This window comes from Manis pentadactyla, chromosome 6, assembly GCF_030020395.1.
Source record: "Manis pentadactyla isolate mManPen7 chromosome 6, mManPen7.hap1, whole genome shotgun sequence".
In the NCBI taxonomy this organism is placed as follows: domain Eukaryota; kingdom Metazoa; phylum Chordata; class Mammalia; order Pholidota; family Manidae; genus Manis; species Manis pentadactyla.
The window spans coordinates 49,136,612-49,157,905 of NC_080024.1; the positions used below are offsets into that span (position 1 = coordinate 49,136,612).

General features: G+C 39.3%; 1 long non-coding RNA gene across 1 annotated transcript; it reads right to left on the reverse strand.

Annotated features, from left to right (window-relative positions):
• Positions 1 to 248: 248 nt before the first annotated feature.
• Positions 249 to 20,313, reverse strand: LOC118920087 (uncharacterized). The gene is made up of 3 exons (XR_005027754.2): positions 19,872 to 20,313; positions 925 to 989; positions 249 to 355 (listed from the first exon to the last, which is right to left on the reverse strand). It is a non-coding gene; the product is annotated as an uncharacterized LOC118920087 (long non-coding RNA).
• Between the last annotated feature and the right edge of the window lie 981 nt (positions 20,314 to 21,294).

Genomic DNA, 21,294 nt, shown 5'->3' on the forward strand with positions numbered 1-21,294 from the left:
ACGTGGTATTTTGGCTGATGGTCATCTCAGGTCAAGGAGGCAGGTGATGGGAAGATGGAGCAGAACCTGGGCCTAAAATGGAGATTATTTCAGCTTCCTGGTTTGTGTTTCAAGCAGTAAGTTTGCAGATATTTACTACATTGTGAAAAATAAAAATACCTAAATACTAAAAGAAGACAGGAACAGAGCTATGTTAGGAGTGTGTTATGAATCACATCTGTGATTAATTTAGGTCTGTGTACCTGAGGTCCAGTGGCCAGAAGGGGGTGGAGGAAAGAACTCACTTCATCAGTTCCGCAGTGATGTCAAGACAGCTCACAGAATACTGATCACAGAGCTATCTGCAACATAATGGCTCAGGCGGAGGAAGGAAGACTGCGGCAAAGACAAACAAAAGCTAAAGGGAAAAGTCCTTCTGTCTTTACAAATAAGGCAGTTCGAGGCATTTTCTATAGATAATAGAGAGCTATTGTGTCCCCCTCAATTCTGATATTTCCTTGTATCTCTTTTTCTGGGCATCAGAGAATATCCAGTCCACCCGTGCGAGTTGTTTGGGGATGGTTTGATTTTCCAAATCTATTATTCTCCTTGTTCCAATTATAACAGCTACTTAATTGTCTCACATATGGTGAAATGTTCTTTCTAAAGTAATTTTATTAGTGATATTTCTATTGATACACAATATACCTATTATCATTATAACACACTCACTTGGCTCATAATTATTTCACTAATAGTTGAATCTCCAAAACCAATTTAGCAGTATTACTGAAACTAGATTTTGCCCCATTAAAGGTTGTTTTCATTTCCCCCATGTGAGCTATTTTATTAAGTTTCCTTTTACTGATTTCGCCAATGTCTTTTATTTATCAAGATCACATTGTATTTTAAGAACATCTTCCTAAATAATTTGTAATTGCTTACCTCCCCAATTTTTATCATCTGTAGACTCATTCCATCAAAGTACTTTCCACTTTCTCTTCCAAATGCTGCAGAAACATATGGGGGAAAAGACTGAAACAGACACTTGACTGTAGGCAAGCCAGAAGTTTGTTAGAGACAAAAGCAGTGAGGGCAGAGCAGCCTCACACAACTCATGTCTCACTGCTTGGTTAGCAGCTGCGACGCACTTGTAAGAAAACTCACGGTAGCTTGGCTTTTGTGCTGTCATCATAACGATTCCAGAATACTCTTCAGGCTGGGCAGGGAGTACCTCTGATTTCCTAGGGGTATGTTAACCAAATGTCTTCCCTAGAAACAGATTTGCCCCCATCCCCTTCCCCCAGGGATTCTCCTTCTGAGTAGAATCCGGGGCTCTGGGATGCAGTGTTTTAATCAGCCTCAGCAGCACCATCACTATTCAGGCTGCTTCCTCAGACTGCTGGGCGCTCTCAGAGGAGGCAGGACGGCTGTCGGCCAGATTTTCAACTCTTCCTCTGGATTGTGATTAATTCAATGATTTGTTGATGTATTAACCTCTTCATTTATTTAGATAAGTATAGAGTCTAGCAAGCATGTAGTCGATTATGAGATAAGGTCTAGAAAATCCGAGCCAGCTGGCCACACCGTGCAGATCTCCTCATGACTCCCACCTCCCATACTGCATGGTCGCTTCCTCCCTTTGAGCAGAGAGGTAATGATCTTGCAAGCCAAGACTTGTGATTTGTAAGATCCACTATTTTGGAACTCAAAGGCCAAGGCTTAAAGGAAATTAGTTTCAGAGTTCTTGCCAACAGAAAATTGGAAGGAGACTAGAAAAAAGCCAGACCACCCCATCTCCACAGAGAAAGTCTGTTCACACTCTGAGCAGGACTTTCATACAGAGGCAGAGAAAAGCTTAGACGCTGTGTCCTGCCTCACCGTGGCTGAGTTCCCCACCGCTACCTACCTACATCATCCCAGGAAATCCCTTTTACCTGTCTCTACCTCAATACCTTCACTGGTCAGAAGGCGCTTACTGTGTGGTTACTGTGCCTTGCTCACTGTGCTAGCTGTAAAGTTCTATTACAAAGTCAATTACAAAACCAGCAGCTAATGACACCCTTCAACTTTCTCTTTAGAAACAGCCTAGTAATTGCTTATTCAAACGATATTTGTTGAGAGCTACTTTGTGCTAGAGCTATGTACACACACTGCATGAGGTACTGGGAACAAAGGAAGGAAGGATGAACAAAACTACACTTTCCTGACGCCTGAGACTGCCTTGCAACCCTGAGACTCCATGCCCGAGGATGAAAACCCTGTCGGGCCGGAGCTGGCAGAGGAGAAGAATGGAAGCAGCCCGGGCCACGCTGATACCACTGAGTGGATGAAACAGTTCCTTCTCCAGGCTTCCTGAGCTTCCTGCCTCTACACTTCCGGTTATGTGAAATAATTAAATGTTTTATTGTTCAAGCCACTCTTGGTGGGTTTTCTGCTTTTGTAGCAGAAGGCATCCTAAGTGATACTTACTTACTGTGTCTCCACTGTCAGCTGTCCCAAGACCTTTTCTCACTGTTGGCTTCTGAGGTATAAACTATACTCGCTGGTATTCAGAGAAGGCTTTATCGGGCCCCTGACATTCTCCTGTGATTTCAGAAGTACCAACCCCTTTCCATTTACCTCTGCCCAACATCTGTCTTCAGCGGGCTCTGCAATCAGCCCACAACCCCCAGCACAGGTACGACTGTGTCCTTCTTTCCGGCACCCACAAGCCACTCTCGCCTGATGAAAGATTCTTCTTTCAACAGTTCTTTATCTGAGTCCCTAAATATATCAGAACTTCCTTTTTCACAATATTTTAAACCATCAAATAAAAAATGACATAATCAATGCAAACAGTTTCACTTCACACAAAATCATTTTGTTAGTAAGTCTATAAAGTTATAGGCCAGGGCAGATCCCAATACTAATGTTATCAAACTATAAAAAACAGAGTTGAAGATATCATTTGATAAGTGTATAATCTTGTCCTCAGTTCTAAGGGGAAGGTAATGAAACTTGAAAAATGCCAATAGAGTTTGGCCAGAATGGCATTATTGTTTAGACTCCCTTATCTCATCTTGCTCCCTCTTATCCACACAATAATCAAAATTACCTTTCTGAAAGGCATATCTAACCATGTCTATATGAATTTGTAACCATGAACAAAGAACAGACAAGAAAGAAGTTTCTTAAAATCAGCCTAAAGGTCATTCTGAGCCCCATAGTCAGACACGTGTGAAGAAATTCTGCCTCAGTGATGAATGTGGCTCCCCTTCCTTTGAATCAGGCAAAGACCTTGCAGGACTGAAGCTTCTTTGGTCTTTACCCAACAAGGCTCATGCCTGAAATGCCCAGTGTCCAAGGCTTCCTGTCCCTCAGAGTCTGAGGAACTGCTGTTCCTGTGCCCTGGGGCCAGGCTGGGAGGCCCTCTGCTTAGCCAGGCTCACCTGGAGCATCTCTCACCCACTCTTCACCAGTGCAGGCCCAGACACCAACTCTCAGCAGGGTCAGGGAGACAGGTGTGAGCCTGCTACTTCCAGAGTCCTCGAACTGCAAGTCCTTCCCAGGCTTGGAGAACTTACTGTCTCTCTCCAAACCCTCACAGGCTCCCTCTCCCCCAGCCCCACTCAAAGACAGGTATCATTTCTTCTGTGAGCTTAATTTCTACAAAATCTAGAAATGCCTCTTATAATTAAGTAACTTCTCCTTCACCCACCTTCCATTGCCACCAAAAAGTCCTGAGTCAAGAGGACACAAGCACCAGCACTGCAGAACTGAAGTAAGAAAGGTGAAATAAAGTGGAGGGCAGTGGGGGGATATCTAAAAGATTGTCTCCACTTGACTATATCACTCCTCTGTTTAAAATCCTTCAGTAATTTCTCATTGCTCTTAAGAAAAAGTCTCAACTCCTTAATATGGCCTACCAGGCCCACCTTCCCTTTTGCCCACCTTGTCTGAACTGGAAGACCCAAAGGGGTCTGACATCATCCCACCTCTCTAGCCTTATCAAATGCCCAGTGAGATGCTTGTTCCCAAAATATTCATGAAATTGTAAGATGCTAAAAGACTAACTACCCCACATTCTAAGACTAGAGACCCAGAGTCCTGCCCTTTGTTATGGCCTTCCAGCTTCTCTAAGGGTTGCCAGAAATTTCTGCCCATAACCCTAATGCCACTATCGCTACAACTGAGTAGTAAGACTGAGGACAGAGAAAGGTTGCATTTTGGAGAAGCACAATGTCTGTGAAAAGACTATTCCTTCCCTAAGCTAACTCGGGGGGCAGTAAAGGGAGTTATTATCATCCCTAATGTCAACAGGGGGCCAAAACAAAAGCTCTCAAAGAATAGGTGTGACTCCACCCTATAAAAAAACTAATGACCATCCCCTCTCACCTGAAAGCCATCCCATCACTGAACCCTGGAACCACTAATACGGCTGAAATTCCCAGCAGGGCATATTTTCACCTTGTGGGGAACAAGAATCTACAAGTTTCTTGGGGGTAAGTGGAATAGAGGGAAGGTGGCTGAGTTTGAGATGTGTGTGTGTGTGTGTGTGTGTGTGTGTGTGTGTGTGTGTATAAAGAGATTTTTTTAAAGGGAATTGGCTCATGTTTTTGCAGAGACTTGACAAGTCCAAAGTCTGATGGGAAAGCCAGCAGGCTGGAGACTCAGAAAAGAGTTGCAGTTTAAACCCAGAGGCCATCTACCATAGAACCAGGCAGAGCCTTTGCAGATGAAGTCCGAAAGCAGGCTGCCCCAGAATTCCCACTTGCTCAGGGGATGTCAGTCTTTTTTTCTATTCAGGCCCCAGCTGACTGCATGAGGCCACATTATGGAGGCAATCTGCTTCACTCCAAGTCCACTGATTTAAATGTAAGTATCATCTAAGACCACCCTCATAAAAACATCTAGAATAATGTTTGACCATATCTGGGCATCATGGCCCACCCAAGTTGATACATAAAATTAACCATTGCAACATTACTTCACCAAAGAGTAGGAATGTCTACTCATTTTGTGGCAGCCCAAGATAAGCCTTGTACGGAAGTTCCCTGGTTATTAAAACTACCACTTACCAATCTGGTGTGGTCTACCTCTTTCTTGGGACTCTCCCTGCCCTCCGTGTAGTGGTGGGGGGCAGTTTTCACCTGAGGAACTCCCAAGATTATGAACCAACATGGGTAATAAAGGAAGGAGACCAGGTCATGATACTGACACCCCAGGAGCCACTACCCCAACCTAGACTTGTGTCATTCCAGACTCCTTATTTCTGAGTGAGAAATAGACCTTATTTTATTTAAACTACTGTTATTTCTCAATCACTATAGCTGGACCATATCCTAATTAATAGACCCCATTGGACCATAAGCTCTAGTATCGAGATCAAATATTAAGTTTTGCTGAAATCTCACCAGAAATATTAGGTTAGCAAATGGGCAGGAGACTAATCTGGTTGACTGGACAAATTAACCAACTCTTTCCTTAAGACATGCATCAAGTTTCTTTCTTGTCCCTACACTGATTTCTGACCAGAAACCAGGAACCCAAAAAAGCCAGTTTGTAAGCAAAATTTCTGCAGTTTCCTTTATTAGCAAATGAATCTGCCTACAAATTCCAACTCCACAATTTACTGCTTTTCATCTGTAAAATACTGGATTTGCACCACCACTAACAATTTTTAAAATGTAAAACCTATAGGAGCACAGTCAGCTTTTCTAAAGTCCCTCTACTGAAACTGCTTCATCCATTGGGAAAAGTCTATTTAAAACTGGATCACATAGAAAAGATCCCACATCCTGTTTTGGCTGATGACCTTCACCAGATGTGGTTTAACTGGTTCTATCCCCAGTGTTTCCTGTGAGTTGAGAGTTATATTCCCAAGTCAGTAACATAATTAATGTTAATTAGTCTCAAGTTTGACTTTTTGACATACATACCTCATAAGTAGTGATGTCATATCAGAAGATACCTCTTGTCTGGTTTTCTCACTTTTAATGTTGCTAAGGTTGATCAGACCATTCAGTTTATCTAATGCCTTCAATATTTGTTGATGACCATTATCTGCATAAGTTATTTCATTAGAGCTTGCAAAATAATATTTTCCAATTTGTTATTCCTTCTCCATTAGGTGAAATTCATCTGTACAGAAAACCTTTCCCTCATCAACCAACACTGTTTGATTGCCTGAAAAATAGTATTTACCAGAAAGCCAAGGTGAATATTTAATTCTTTTCTTTTAATTATCAATTTTCAGAGTAATGAGCCATGCCCTGTCTCCACTTGTTCTTAGTCAACCCAAAAGAACCCAAGTACAGCATATTCATCATTGCAATGAATATTCATGAGTGATCAGCCACTGCTTTCATTGCTCTAGGCAAGACCTGTTCCCTGACTCTATTAAGCTTTTCTTTATGCTTGAGGAGCATGTGGGCCCAAGCAAAACAAAAGGACTAAGTCAGGGCCGGTTTCACTAACGTTGTAAAACAGATGCCTCCCTGCTTCTCTGCTCAACACCCTGCTTGGTTATCCCTCTAATTCTTGGTTCTCTTAAAATGCCATTTGATGAACAACATCAAGAGTGAACTCTAATGTAACCCTTTGAGTGATAATGATGCGTCAATGTACCACTCTGGCAGCAGATGTTAATGGGGGAGGCTGCTCATGGGATGGTGGCATGAAGTATATGGGAAATCTCTGTACCTTCTGTTCAGTTTTGCTATGAACCTAAAATGCCTCTAAAAATATATTCTAAGAAATAAATGGATTATTTTATTGGCTTCCCAGAGCTGTCTGCATCCTCACCCCTTCTAAACCTGCTTCATTATGTCATGCCTGATGCCCCCCCAAATTATTCCTGTTCCCATCTAGGTACAAACTCTTGTAATGCCCACTTCCTTATTTCAGGTGTCAATTTCCATTAATGCACAATGGGATTTTAGAATGGAGTATTTAAGAAACATGATGTTTATCACCTTAAAGTATGCTAGAAATGTTCCCAAAGCCCTTTGAATTATACTTTTCACATCACATTATAATTATGATGTTTGTTTTACAGTCATCTAGACTGTGATACTCTCAAGTGTAGAATTTCATCTTACCCCTCTTTGTACCCTGCAGCACCTACCATGGCTTCTGACCCATAGTAGGAGCTCAATAAATATTCTGAGTGAGAAGAATAAATGAAAGATTTTCCACTTAATAAAAGTAAGTGCTGTGTATTATATACATAGCAATCTATACCAGAGCTTGGGATGGAAAATAAGAAAGGAGAAACCACCCTCTGATCTTTAATACCTCAGCCATAGCCAATGTAGGCCCTAGAGAAAGAAAACGCAGAAATGGAATGGTGCCTCAGAGTGTCTGCACCTGTTTACAAATTGCACAGTTGAATTACAGCTATCAAAAGATGATACTGTTTAGTACCATATGGATGTTTACTTAAAGACAATGCCATTCACATCACCTAGCACTCGAATCACTGAACACTGGGACAATTCAAAGTAATGATACACCATTTCTTTTACTTTATTATTTCTCTAAATCTCCCAGATTATCCTATAACCACAAGAGGTATAAGAAAATTAATCATGCTAAGTCTTAGCATTTCATTTCCTTTCATCCTGTAATACCTCCAAGTAAATCTCGAACCTGATCTATCTGCATATTCTCCCTGAACAATTTTTAGAAATTTTTGTTTAATTTAGGAAATACTATTTTTTGCCAATTCTCCTCTCATGAATGTGGAGGTACATTGTTTAGGCCCTCTTTCAATGATACCTAGAAATACAGCCATCACTGCTAAACTATGTTTATTATAATTTCTAGATGTTTGACTCAGTATCAAGCTCAATATTTCCATTTTAATTGAGGTTGGCTACTGAATTCATGCAAATCTTTGTTGAGTACACTAATTTATACAAACCTAGACATACAAAAGGAATATGATGGAGATAGTGTCATCACAGCAAAGAGGTTATTATTTTCACTCGTAATTGTGCAGGGAGGCCACCTCCCATTGTATGTGTAGATTTAAATCCTTAAAAGATAATCTTCAATGTCAACTTGGAGTTGATAACAAGTATTTTTATCTGACCATGCCTTGGCATTACCAAACACAATATTCTAAGTATTGTTTAATCTCCTACAGCTTAGACAAATTTATAAGACAAATCTTTGTTAATCTGAACTTTCAGATCTGTGTAACTTATTTCTTTTCATTACACTTTTAAATCACTAGTGAGTCATCCTATAGAGCCCCTCACTGCAAGCCACAGGAGTGACATGCCGTCCGTTCTCCTCTGCCTTTTGGCTCTGCATTCCATGTAGGGGGTTCCAGAGTTCTCTGCCTTAGCATCTGCCAAACTAAGATTTGCCTCCACTCTCCAGACCAGACCTTTCTGATTATTTCATTCTTTACTTAGTCAGAGTGAGGCAAAACTTAAAAGTTATCGAGAAAGAGATCAGTCAAAAGATTGTGCTTTCCCTATCAAATCCAATGCCAAGCAATATTTGCTTACTTTTTAAATGTGGTTATTAGAAAAATCTAAAATTATCTACATGGCTGACATATGTGGCCTGCATTGGATCTCTGATGAACAGCACTAATCTAGACACCACTCCTTCTGTCCCTGCCCTCCCCTGAAGGTAGGGTTCTTTCAACCATCCATGGAGTCTAAGCTTCAGAACTGGCCTTATCCACTAGGTGTTGGGAATGTAGGGCAGAAGAGGTCCCCGCAACTTGCAGCTGAGCATGTATGAACACAAACCTACCTGGGCAGTGTGCCAGGTGAGGAAATGGGAGTTGCTCTGACCTTTTTATTACATTCCCTGGGACAGGAACATTCCCTATGGCCTCATTATGACACTCCATCACTCAGTTACATCAGCTCAGATGTGGGGGATTTTCTCAGAAACATAAAAAGCAAATGAGCACTTGAAAGAGAAGGACTAGATAGGAACTTTGGCAAAATCACATGTGTTCCTCCTTGACATGTACCTAATCTGTATCTTGGAAGGGGATGCAGAGGTAGGTAAACCTGGCCCAAGAAGTGTAGAGCATCTGTACAGTCAGCTAATGGCACCCATTTCCATTAGAAACAGAAATGGTCACATGATGATCCTAGAAAATGTAGGCACCCATCAAAGGGGATTTTTCTAAGTGTCTTCCATGCAAGGTTAGTTGATTTCCCACAATGAAGAGGCCAGCACTATGTCATATGCGCACTAGGCTCTAACTATCTTGGCAAAGGGAACACTGTGCATCCTTTTTCAGAGGTCTCCAAAAATAGCTAATTATCAAGGTTACCTGGTAAAGAGCTTTCAAAGACCACAAACCCAGTCAGGATCTCTGGGGGTGGGTTAATATGAACCAATGGTCAGAATCTGAAGGTACTCACACTTCCTTCTGGCAAAGAGAAAATCTCAAGAGAATGAAATGAGAGGCCAGTTTCTGCATTTTGATTCTCTGATGAATTTTTTGTGTATATATATATATATGCTGTGGGGGGGATGGGTAGAGTAGAACATTATGGTAAGAAATAAAATAAAATTTGGGTATGTTAATGAACATGTATACCATAGAATGATTCACGGATTGTACTCCCTATGCTTATAGTACATAATATATGCAAACTATATTAATTTTTAGACATTTAGAAACATAAATTCTATGTGTTGTTCTTATAGTATTTTAAAAATACACTGGTGCACATTATGATTCTGTTCTTAAAATCAATGCCTAAGGATGTGGTATCATCTCTGGAAGACATCAGCTCCTTGTTGAAGGGCAGAGAAGCAGAATATCAGACAGAGCGAGCATCTCTTCTTTTTATCCATCTGCTGCCCTATTTTCGTTGTGAAAATGTTCTCCCCTGTTCCGTGTGATATGGCAGGAAGCGTCAGTTACAGGACCTTTCCTGACATACGACCACATGAGTGGGCAAGTGAACCAAGCCTGGCCAGTGATGATCTTCCAAACTGTAGTTGGTCCACACGGGGTCAAACAAAACCAAGTCCCCAAGTAGAGTCTAGGTATACGGACCCTACATGAGTGCTCCTCTTCTCTCTAGGGTTGTAACCTGGGAGAACCTTGAAGCTTAGACTTCTTCCATGTCCTTTCACTCTTTCGCAGTTAGGTAGCAGCCATAGTTTGGTGTGACTGGACCAAGCCCCAGCTGCAGAGATGGGCTCAAAGTGGCATACATGTCATCTGACCCTCCTGGCCACAGTGATTGGTCCCATCTGTGGAACATGGCTTTCTGTTTAATGGCTGAGTTAAGAGAGGTCGCCTCTCTTGTCCTGGACAATATGGTGTACCAAAGTGATAGATGAAGCTGCTATGGCCAATTGCCTACCTGAGAGAAGTCAGTGTGAGAATGTAGTCAACATGAAGGGACAGGGTCAAACCAGAGACCTGGAGATAGAGCCTTGATCAAACCTCACTTGAAACCCTAGCAACCTCTCAGCCTCCCGAGCGCAACCTCTAGTTTTGTTAAGCCATGTAACTACTTTGTTATTTAAGTTATATTTTCCTTTATTTGCCCCTCAAAGCTCTCAAACTGATAAAGAACTTAGTGCTAAGAATGAAGAAATAAACCTCTAAAAAGTAGACTCGGCTGAGAGGATTAGGACCAGCAGGGGGCAGTGTGGATCCCACTGTCCCCGCATGGAAGTTGGTGACCCCCATCTAAAGCAAAGTGTCAGCTACCTTTCACCACCTTTATTGTACTGCGGTTTTCCTCACTGTAGAGAAACGTATTCCTGAGCCCATGTCTCTACCAAGAGTAGAAAAACAGAGGATAGCAGAGAGTACTGCTGGTTCCAAGACAAGGGACAGGAGGACCTCTGGGCCTGCTGTAGTCATTTACACTGTAGGCTGATCTCTACAGGTATTTGAGTTTACAAACCCTGGAGTAGCCATACACCTCACTGCAGGTAGGAATGTGTGTGTGTGTGTGTGTGTGTGTGTGTGTGTAGAGGATATGGGGTCAAGGACGAGTAGGAAGTTGAATTACATTATCCCCAGGTCCTAGGGTCCTATGACTTAAAAATACATGCATCCTAAAAGTTCCTATTGATTTCCTTAACTGAATTTAGTCATTTCAGTCAACAAAGGAATGCATAAAATTAGGGGCTATCACATCAAGAGGGTATCCTCCTATGACAATAGTTTCAAAATTATTACTATTATTAATAAACCATTTCAAATATTCTCATTCTTGAATCTATATGGATGCTATCAAAATAGCTCATACCACTTAGGATTCTGATCTTTTTTATTACAATAATTCTGAACATTGCTGCATCAAAGCCTCCAAGAGTCATCAGGATCTTTATAAGAATATTCTCAGATACAACACCAAAAAAGAAAATTGCATAAAAATGCAGTCCAAACGTACCTGTTACTATAGAGGTCTTGCAAGATGGGTGATGTGTGCAAGCAAGGCACAAGGAAATGTAAATGTATTCAAGTTTTTATTTGACAGCATAAGTTCTAGGAACAGAGTACTAGGAAAAAATAATTGCGTACTTCTCCCAAGGAGTAATTTATAAAGATTGATATAATCAACTCTAAAACAATACCCAAAAGGTAGGACAATCAGGGTTCTGTGTTAGAGCTGTGGGCCTCTGCAGACACTTTGTGAGTCTGTTTTCTGATAACTTGTGTTTCTATTATTTTTTACTTCTTGAGCCAGGACCAGCCTGAACCAATTATTAAAAATGATCACCATCAAAACCAGATGTCTACAAAATCTTACCAGGCAAAATTCTATGTGGCTTTATATGACAGTCAGACATTAACCTGGCTAAATTGGTATTTTCTCTTTGGTGAAAAAGAATAAAAGATGACTAAAGGTGTTCTACAAAGAGAAGAAAGGGGCCTTTCCAAGGCTGAGCCCCATTCTGCATGATGAGGCAGGCTTTAAGAGGAGCAGGGACTTGGAATGAGACTCCCTAGTTTGTATCTATCTCTGTCATTTACTACTGAGGAAACCTTGCACAAGTTACTTACCCTCACTGGATTTCCAATGTTTTATGTAAAATAGAGCTGGTAATAATATCTCCTGAAGTTATGAGGATTACATGGGCTAATGATATTAAAACAAAACAGCATCCAATGATAACAGGTTCTAAATAAATAGTGCTATGCCCCTTGCACCTAAATGTTGACATTTTTCAAGATGTCTAGTAATATCAAGTTACTTTATGGGTTTTCATAATTTGTTATTTCTAGGATACATCTCATCACTTTCTTAGAATTGGTTGACTTCTTCTGCTGCCCTAGACTTTTGTGGGGAGGTGTATAATATTGATTCCCTAGGCTATTTCTCTGCAATATTTCCTAAAGGTCAGTTTCTGAGAATCTCTGAACAATATCTGAATTTTACAATTCCATGTATTAAGTTACTTTTATTAAATGCCTTCAAAATTGGACACTTATTGGCACAAGGCACAAAATACAATGGCTGATGGCCACTTTGCTCTTTTGCTTTAAACAACTCTGCTTAAAATAGTGTAAGGAGATTCTTCTTCAGGCTTAGGGATTTTCCTGTACAAACAGGATGTATGTCAAAGCTAAAAATTGGGTTAGTGTGCAAATAGGGGAAAAGCAAGTTGCACATTACTTATAATCCTATTTTTAGTTCCACTGCTTTCCACACTGCTGCCAGAGTTATACCAGAAACACAGATGGGATTGTATTATTCTGCTGCTTAATAGGCTTCAAATGGCTCCTCACTGCCTAGAAAATGTCCACATTCCTTAAAAGCCCAGGGCTTTAAACAATCTGGTCCCAGTCTGCCCCTGTAGGCTCATCTCCATGCAGCCTCTCCTCTACATCCATGTTCTTATATCCGAATACAACATGTACTTATTTTCTTCTTTTCCTCTACTTATGTGGTTCCTATGGCTGGAATACCTTCCTTCTCCAGGATATTATATTCTGCCAAGCTAAACTGATACACTATCTCTGTTAGGCTTACTTCATCTCTTTGAGGGTTCCAAGCAAAATTAATCATTTCCTTGTCTGACCTTATAGAGGACTCATGTTAAGAACTGTGCTGGGATACAATGAGAGGTTCAAACAGATATCATCACTCCCTTGTGGAACATACAGTCCATTGCAAATTGGATGTTAATCAATTATTATCACAAATATAAAATTAAACTATAATAAGAAAAGGAATACGGTATTATAAAATCATTTAGGTGTTAAACAAAAAAAACGCTTTGCTGAAAGATCTGAAGAATAGCAGTAAACTAGATAAAGAGATGGAGGAAGAATATTCTAATAAAATCATGGTCAAAGACCCTGTGGCAGGAATGAGCACCAGAGTGTAAGAGCTGGAAGGCCAGGGTTGCTAGAAAAGAAAGATCATTGAGGAGTTGGTTGACACAACAGCTTTTAGTCTCAAACCACTACATCATCTACTCTAATTCATCCTTCTGTTCTAGAGGAAGATAATATGAAATTGCAAGAAAATTCAATGTGGAATTTGTCAACCCTCTGGATTTTCAATATCCTATTACTGCTAATTCTTAGTGACAAGAAGGTAAACCATTCCCTAAAGATTACTTTCAACATTCACAAATGAAATTTCTCTAGTTTATTCTTCTTAGTTCTTTATATATTGCTCTCAACTGTTCATCTGATCACCATCAAATGCCATGCCCAGCACCAGGGTTAGTAATTGCTCAAAAAATAAGACAATAGCTTGTTTCCCTAGCAGGAGTAAATCAACATTCCTCACCAACAACCACGTCTAGTACATTTCCCCTAAGCCAATACCACTAGTATGTCCCCACCACACACTGTATCCCCTGTCACGGGTAAATAAACTCAAGAAGTTATCAACAGCCCAAGTTAACTCCAGGTTGGATTCTGCAGAAGACTCCCAGTATCATTGATCTTAGGAAAATTGAGTATATTGTTCTAACAGTAAATTCTTTTAAAAATTCCTTAAGAGATTCGTTCACTAGAGCCTTTTAACAGTAAAAACAAGGCACATAGTCAATTTCTCAGGGTTCATTAGAAAAACAAGGGTTTTTCCAGGTGGAGGATTCAGGGCTCTGCTATTTTTTTAAAGTCAGCTTTAAAAAGAAACAAGTGGGACTACATCAAGCTAAAAGGCTCTGCACAGCAAAGAAAACCCTCAACAAAATTAAAAGACAATATATTTGCAAGTGATATATCCAATAGGGGACTAATATCTAAAATTTATAAAGAACTCATATAATTCAACACCAAAAAACAAATAATCCAATTAAAATATGGGCAGAGGAACTGAAGAGACATTTTTCCAAAGAAGACATACAGATGGCCAACAGGTACATGAAAAGATGTTCCACATCACTAACCATCAGGGCAATGCAAATCAAAACCACAATGAGGTATCACCTTACACCAGTCAGAATGGTCACTACCCAAAAGACAAGAAATAACAAGTGCTGGTGAGGATATGGAGAAAAGGGAACCCTTCTACGCTGTTGGTAGGAATGTAAATTGGTCCAGCTACTGTGGAAAATAACATGGAGGTTCCTCAAAAACCTAAAAATAGAAATACCATATGATCCGGCAAAATCCCACTTCCGGGAATTTACTTGAAGAAAACAAAATCCCTGACTTGAAAAGCTATATGCACACCTATACTCACAGAAGCATTATTTACAAGAGCAAAGATGGAAGCAACCTAAGTGCCTACCGATAGATGAATGGATAAATAAGATGTGGTACATATTTACAATGGAATATTACCCAGCCATAAAACAGAAGGAAATCTTGCCATTTGCAACAACATGGATGAACCTGGAAGGTATCATCCTAAGTGAAATAAACCAGGCAGAGAAAGACAAATACCATATGATTTCACTTATATGTGGAATCTAAAAACAAAAGAAACAAACAAAAAAAGAAATAGACCCATAAGTATTGACAACAGACTATCAGTTGCCATAGGGAAGGAGGTAAGGGAATGGGTAAAATAGGTAAATGGATAAAGAGCTACAAACTGAAAATTGTAAAGTAAATTAGTCATAGGAATGAAAATACAACATAGAGAATATAACCAGTAATACCTTGGTAGGGTAGCAGGCAGTAACTGCTCTTACCATGGCAAGCATCTAGTAATGTATATAATTATTGAGTCACTATGTTGTACATCTGAGACCAATATAAGATTGTATATCAACTTGATTCCAGTAAAAAGAAGACAGATTTATATCTGAATCCTATGTGCATTATGATTACAGTTAGAAAATGCAATGATTTGATATTTATTTCAGTTACTCATTCAACAGCTATTTATTAAGTATATTACGATAGCCTTATTACCATAACAACAATGATCAGATGTACTATATATTGGTGACCTAAGTATTTTATTTCCTTAACATAGACAACTGAAGTGCCATGGAAAACAAAAGTAATCACTATAAGACTTGAATATGTTTTATTCACTTGATTTTGAAATGCATATGTAACATATTCATTTCCATTTTGTGACTGAGGACATTAGCATGCCATAACTAATTATAGTGCTGGTCTCAGAAATGATAAATGGGGCAGCAGGAATTGTGAAGATGAGTCCAAAATCAAAGCACTCTATCACTTTGATAGAATCAGAACAAAACTTTCCATTCTGTTTATGTGAAGCAGGTTACAGAGTAAAACAAAAATGTAACCACTGTCTCTCAATTCTAAACTTAGTTTTTTGTGTGTGTTTTTACAAAATGCCTTTGTTGGAGCTTCTCTCTAACCATTCAGGACAAAATATCACAAAGCTTAAGTCACTGGGGTAGGGAAAAGATAGAATTACGGCAGGCAGGGCTGTGCTCAGTTTTGGCTAGTAACCCTGCTTATGACATAAAAGGCACCATCACCCGTTTGCTTACAAGTAGACTGTCTTCAACTAGACATCCAAGCACGTTGTTATGGTGTCCCTTACCAAGTTCAGCTGATGTTATCTCTGTACTTTTTAAAAGGAACTTTATGTGACTGTTGCCTGGATACCAAAGACTCCGACTTGTATTGCAGTAGCTCATACTTCTGTCTCCATCTGTCAAGTCTTTAAGTGTTACAATATCAAACACTCAGCCTAGAATTTATGATTGTGGGGAAACTGAATGCCCTCCAAACAGTAATAGGAGAGATGGTGGTTTCTTTTTTCTCCATTAAATTAATGTTTTACAGAGAACTGTCTTTGTGATTTTGGAGAACACAAACTCCTCAGTATTTTATTTTCAACCAAGGGTCACCCTGCTTCTTGTGCTTGTGTGTGTTTAGATTAACTTTTTGAAAAGAGTGCATTTGCAACAGGATGACCTCTTTAAAACCATATCTTTAAGAATTTTGAAATTCTTATAGGTAGAAGCTTAAATAACTGACATTTAAAACCTGCAGGAATATTTCACCTTGTAAGATATAGCAACACTAATTCTCTTTTGAGATGATTTTCTTTGTTCTTATGACTGAATGGCAACTACTTTAACTTCAAAAACAAACAAAAAAATACTTATCCATTCACATTGGGGATGACTAAAGCTCCATAAACTCTTATGCTGGCATCATGAATAAGCAACTAGCAGATTGACTGCTAAGATAAACTGGATAGAGTCTCTGCAGACATTGTTGCTTTTTGTTGGGTGACCAGTTGCACAGAGAAAAATATTTCTTTTTCCTTTAGAATTTAGTGTGCACTCTGCCTAAATAGTGTCCTTGGTTTGTGTGAAGAAGTTGTATTCTTGTTTGAGCAGAAACTTAGTCAAGACAAGGAGTTGAAATCAAGAAACCTAGGAAAATGATTTATATAGGCTTCTTCAAGGCAAACTGGCAAAGAGACCCAGAAGAAAATGGATGGAATCCAGTGACTTTCAAGCAAGAACAAACTGTTAATGTTCTTCTTCTAGAAAGAAGAAAACCCAGACTTTGAGGAATACACTGATTTTGGACCATTATGTTGAAGGTTATTAACTTATTGAGGCCAGAGTATGAGGTCACACCCACACCCTGCAAGTTGGTCCTGGACTTTCCTTGACGGCAGTGGATTTCACGCTATCAATAACCTAAGAAGAGGTAGCTCCAGGAACAGGGGAGGAAACCCTCGGACTTTGCTGAGGGCAAACATTTCTTACCCATTTCTTGCCTCATGGCTATTTGTAATAAACCTACAAATAAAAAACAAATTCTGTTGCTTTCCTGGTTTTTAGGATCAAACCATTGTCAACTAGAAATAGTCTGGAAACAGCACTATCTACACTAGAGCTAAGCATGGAAGTCCTGGTAAGACTTCCCAGTATAAGAAATCTGGATCTGTGGACTATGAAAAGTCTCTCATCCAGTAGCAGTTGCACATTTTTTTGTGCTAATTTTCCCTTTGATTATGTCCAAACACACAGTAAAATCTAGTTTGAAGGTTGCAGCCTGATGGAAGCCTTCCAGAATGGTGGAATAGGGATCTCTAAAAAATCTGCTATTTAAAAGATTGTCAAAACCAACCAGTTCAAAATGCTGAACATTAACTAAAGATCTGCAACAATGCAAGGAGTTTTATTGAAGAGAAATGGCTGAATCTCAATAAAAACAGTGAGTTTTGTGCCATTTTAACTCACCCTAGTCCTGTCCACCATTCCTCAACTCCATGGTATCCTAGAAAAACAATAGCCTTATAACTATGATAGCTATAAATACCTCCATCCTAGCAACCACTGGAGGGAGAATTGGCTTGAAATGCTTCAAAAACCACATCTCCAGCAAACTGTCATTATTTGACTTGTCTGGAAGCTTTCTGAAAAGCTCCATTCTCAGATTGGGTCTTATTTGGCCTGACTCAGAGCTCACTCTGAGGTACTTGATGAAAGCTTCCCCAAGGTATTTGATGAAAACAATCAGCAACAATTGTATAACATCACAGCTACTGAGGCAGCATTTCCAGTTGGGGATAGCAAGAGGCTGACCAGAAAACTTGAAAGGAAAAACTGGCAAGTGAAATATCCATAGAGAGCTTTGAAAATCTGCTATATATTCTTGGGACTCTAGAAATCCATTCCCACATTTAGGAGTTAAGTGTGTGCCTACAGAAAACATAAGAGGACTGCAATCACTCCCAGCTGACAGACCTTGAGGCTGTGCAGGAAGTGAAGGCTAAGACAGAGCTGTGAACTGCCTGCTGAAGTACTGAAGTCAGGCCTCAACACACACACAAAGAGCTCCTAAGCAAAGGCTGAGAAACTTACTGGTTTAAGGCACTTAAGGAAATTTCTGCCCAAACCTTAGCTGACCACACTAAGAAAAACAACCAGAGACACCTATGTACAACCAACCAGGCTGCATGTAAAGAATACAGCATGTACAAAATTAGTGCAAGAAAGTCACTAAACAAACAAACAAAACAAACAGCAACAAATGTTGGGGAGTGGAATAATCTGATTCCCAGAGTTTCTGCATTATATTCAGTGTCCATTTTCAACAAAAAGTTACAGAACACACACCTATGTGCACACATACCCAAACAAAAACCTCCAGGAAATCATAGCCCACACACAGGAAGAAAGAAGTCAGTGGAAACTATCCCTGATGAAAGCCAGGCATTGGACTTACTAGACAAATGCCTTAAATCAGCTATTATAAACATGTTCAAAGAACTAAAGGAAACCATACCTAAAGTACTAAAGGGAAGTATGAGAACAACATCTCACCAAATAGAGAATAAAGAGAAAGAAAAAACCAAATAAAAATTCTGGAGCTGAAAAATATAGTAACTGAAATGAAAATTGCATTATAGGGGCTCAACAGCACCTCTAAACTGAAATAAGAAAGAATCAGCAAAGTTTAAGGCAGTTTAAGATTATACAGTCTGATGACAAAAAAGAAAAAGAATAAAGAACAATGAATAAAGCTTCAGAGATCTGTAGGACACCATCAGACATGCCAATTATGCATAATGTAAGGTTCAGAAGGAGAAGAGGAGAGAAAGTGACAGAAAAAAAAGTGGAGAAATAAGTAAAAAGCTTCCCAAATTTGATGAAAACTATTAATCAGCACATCCAAGAAGCTCAACAAATCCTAAGTAGGGTCAGCTCAAAGACACCCATACTTAGATGCATTGTACTCAAACTGTCGAAAGACAGAGACAAAGAGAGAATCTTGAAAGTAGCAAGAGAAGAACGTCATCAAAAACAAGGGATTCTCTACAAGATTACAAGCTGATTTCTGATCAAAAACCATTTAGGTGAGAAAGCAGTGGGATAAAGCATTCAGTGTTGCTAGTTCTATTCACCTAGAATTTATATCTCACAAAACTATTCTTCAAAAGCAAAAGAGAAATTTGAAGACATACTCGAATAAACAAAAACTGAGAGAATAATTGTCAGGTAACTCATGGCTAACACCAACCCATCTTCAGTTACTCATACTTCCTGCCCTAATGATTGTCTTTATGTTCCCGTTACTGCTCTTCTTATCCTAGACTTGACACTTGGCCCCCAGCTTTTATTCCATATAAAAGAAATTGTACTATATCTCTGAATCATTTATAATATATTTATACATCAGTGGGAATTGATACACACTTATTAATGTAACCAAGAAACAGATTTTAAAGTACACTTTCTCCTGTTTTGAATGGATGTCTTTCTGTCTGAATCAAGGAGTATACCCATAATATAAGTTCTTTCCCTACATGTATTTATAGATCTAGCAGGTAAGAATCAAGGGAGATAGAAAGAGGAGCTAACAATCATCATTTTTTAAAATTCACAAAGTTTGGTTAACTCTTAATAATTGGATAGGCTAATGTATTTCAAAAAGTGTTCATTATTTGAGAGCTCTGTGTATAGACTTTGCTTATCTTCCACGAAGATGCTAACCATATGCAACCTGCCCATCTGGATGTGCTCAGCCTCTGTCCCATTACCTTCGATAGTTGTTTTCAGGCCAGGCTCATCTCCTGCCCCGAGAGCTTAATGCCAGGGGCCTCTTTGGATGTGCCATAGTCTTCCTAGGTGGTCCATTAACCCAGCCAAATTACCTGTTTTTTTAAGATCAAAATACCCTGTCCTCTGCAAATCCTTTTCTGATATCCTGGGCAATTGGCCCGGCCCTCCTCCACAGTTCCAATTCTGCTTTTATTTCTTGCAAGGACTTTGCACATTATACAATAATTATCTGCCTACATGGCTGCTCTACCATTAGACTCTGATCTCCAGAAACGGTACCTCTCATAGATCTCTATATCTCTGGCCCTAGCACAGTAACCAGAAGTGGCTCAGTGAGGCCTGGCTTAATGAATTAGTTGAAATAGGTAACTAATTTCATTAATGAATTATAGATACAAGAACCTATAATGGAATAATTGGGGATCCTTAGCACAACAGTTTCTAACATCAGCTACCTGCTAATAATATGCTCTGTGATAATCCACCACAGTAAAGAAAACCCCTGCTCCTTCATGACTACTATTGATATAGAAGGGATGTGATTCCTCATTGCTCACATCTAGGGTATTTTACGTATGTTTTATTTATTTGAGTAAACATATGAAGCAGTATCCTTGAGAAGCAATCAGTGCTGCCCACAGCAATTTGATCACTCATGCAAATTTATGCCTGATTGGGGTCTCTCACAAGTATTGCAAATATGCCTAGGTATGTCTGACTCTGAAAATGAATGAAGGGCTGTCAGGGAATGTAGTACACACACTTAAGTAACTTCAAGCACCTGAATTAATCATCTAATGATTCTAAATTCATATGCCTTATTCCCTAACATAATGCTTAGCATATGGTAGATGATCACCATGCATTATGTCAATTAATTAAATACAATGGCCTTGGTTTAAATAGTACAATTATCTCCTGCATCTTTTCTTGTATTAACCCTTGCTTCTAACCTTAGCCAAAAGCAGAATCCTCTCTTTCAGCACACTTTTTTGCTAAGGAAATAAATCCTTTCTCAGAATGATGTTCTATAGTTATTTCTCTTGAGGTTGGTTCAGATTCTATTGCCAGCACTTGATATCTCTACTAGAAATGATTTTCTAGTTTCCCATTTCAGAATTTGCCCTGAAATATTTGAAAGTTTTATTTGATCACACAGAAATAACATCTTTTCATTAAGCTCTTAGCCCTTGTGAGCTTTCCAGAATTCACTCTCAAGACTTTTCTAAATGATTTTTCTGCAAGACAATCATAAAACTTATCTCCCCATTTTTCTCCATTTTCTTTTATAAGAAGCTATAAATAGCTGTAGATACATAGAGAAAGATAGCTACGGATAGTGGTCAACCATCATGTACATTTCTGTCCTTAATAGAGACTCCTTGACCTAAAGATCTGCCT